Source organism: Rhagoletis pomonella, unplaced genomic scaffold, assembly GCF_013731165.1.
Source record: "Rhagoletis pomonella isolate Grant_MI unplaced genomic scaffold, Rhpom_1.0 Rhpom_scaffold_00011, whole genome shotgun sequence".
Classification (NCBI taxonomy): Eukaryota; Metazoa; Arthropoda; class Insecta; order Diptera; family Tephritidae; genus Rhagoletis; species Rhagoletis pomonella.
The window spans coordinates 30,404,381-30,406,526 of NW_023458565.1; positions in this window are offsets into that span (position 1 = coordinate 30,404,381).

Here is a 2,146-nt window from a genome sequence, read left to right on the forward strand (position 1 = left end):
GTATTTTTAGTTAAATTTTATTTTGTTCTTTATTTTACTTTATTTAATTTTATTTTTTTTCTTTTCTTTTATTTTTTTTCATTTCATCTTATTTTGTTTTATTTAAGTTTTCTTTATTTCATTTAATTTATTTTTTATTTTTTCAATTTATTTAATTTATTTTATTTCTTTAATTTTTTTTTTATTCTTATTTAATTTTTTGTTCATATTAATATTAACACTTCCCTCCTCATTAGTATAAATTCTTACCCCTCATAACGATCCAAGTTTGATGCGTTCACTCCTGCGCAGAGCGCCAGCAGCGTCACACTAAATACTTTCAGCCACATTTTTACGCGACACATTATTTTTGCTACTTGGCAAATAAGGAAATTTTATGGCACGATTTATTTTAGTGAATACTTTTTTTTTGTAATAGTTTATCAGCACTTTCGAGTTCTCATAATCGTCGTTTTATATTCTAGTGAGCGAAAAAAATAATAATTAATTCAATTATTTAAAATTAAAAAAATATTTGAAAGTAGTATCTTGCATGCATCCGTAAATCAACACTATCACAGTATCATCAACATTAAAGCGAAGCTGCTGCCAGCACGTGTCATGTTTGAGACACTGCAACGCGATGAAGCGTCTCGTGTCGAAAGGGTGTGTGTGTGTGTGTGTATCTATTAGCTATCATTAATAATTATCTATTCTTAACATAGAAAAAAATACAAAACACCTCTAAGTTCCCTTTTCTTTTTGTAGTCTGATAGCGACTTCGTTTATACCCTTTTTTATCCAAGTACAGCTGCTTATCGATGTCATAATATTTGTTTACACTTTCGTTCGTAGAACAATTAGTCTAGAAAAAAATTTAGACTTTTCTACTAAACTTAGTAGACAGCATTGCTTCGAAATTGCCTTTTAAGTTGTTTTCAGAACCAATAATCTACAGTTAGTTACCCCACACTCACTATTAATTCATGAATCACCCAACCAGTGAGTTGCTTTCTTAAGGCCCGTCTGCAGCTCCCAAGAACAACTAAAAATTCATATAAAGTGACGCGCAAGAAATGGAAAAGAAATATTCTTATATCGAATACATATATATTTCTTCAGGAAAATTTACAGCAACCGCAAAGTACTCATCCCAGCAACAGATACAATGAAAAATATTTGTTTTGATTTTTCTTGAGAACTGCATACGGGCCTTTAAACGTTTAAAAACTGTTTAGGGATAAATTCTAAGTTATCCAGCTATCCCTATGCGGCTTACATGGGGATTGGGGTGCCCATCGAAAATGCTTTGTTTGGAAATTTCAAAAACCTACCCCTAATTTTATTTGTTTTTATGAGAAATATTATTGCCTATTTTTATAGATTTTTTAAAGGTCATTTAGAGGTCACCATCTATCAATTTAGATCAGAAAATAGGATTTTGTACATTTATGATTTTTTGAATGACTATTTTTGATTCGATTTCAAAGATCGAGAATGATCTCAGAATAGTATATATAGGCCTTTAAAATGGTATATAATAGTCTATTGTCGGACTAGGCTTGTTTGGGTTTTTCTCGGGTAAATTAAAAAAAGACCCATAATTCTCTTATTTTTTTAAATTTTGACCATTGATAATTTCTACAATTTCAAAATGTGGAGTACTATCTGAAACTAAATCTATTTTCAAATAAACTAATGCCTCATTTATTGCAATCGCATAAAAATTGTCGAATTTATGTACCGGAATTTCAAATTTTTTGAGCAGAGTGGCTAAGAAGTTCATAGATATTTATTCAAAATAGATATATATAATCACTATTTAGTAAAAAAGTGGTTTTTCAAGAAATTTTAGGAAAATGGGGGTGGCACCACCCACTTATACGATATATGCGTATCTCAAAAACTACTTGACCGATCTCGACCAAATTTACACACTGTGCTTAATACTTAAGAATATTTTTAAATCAAAAATAGCATTTTCGATGCCATTTGCATTAAGAAAAAATTTAGGAATTATTAAAAACATATCATTAATTAATTTCGCTTATTATTTCTTACTGCGGTCAGCAAAATGGGTTAAGATTTTACGCACGCCATAAATATTATGTAGGGAAACCCTTTTGGAATTCCAAATGAATGATGGTAATATCCTTTTCTATGAGAA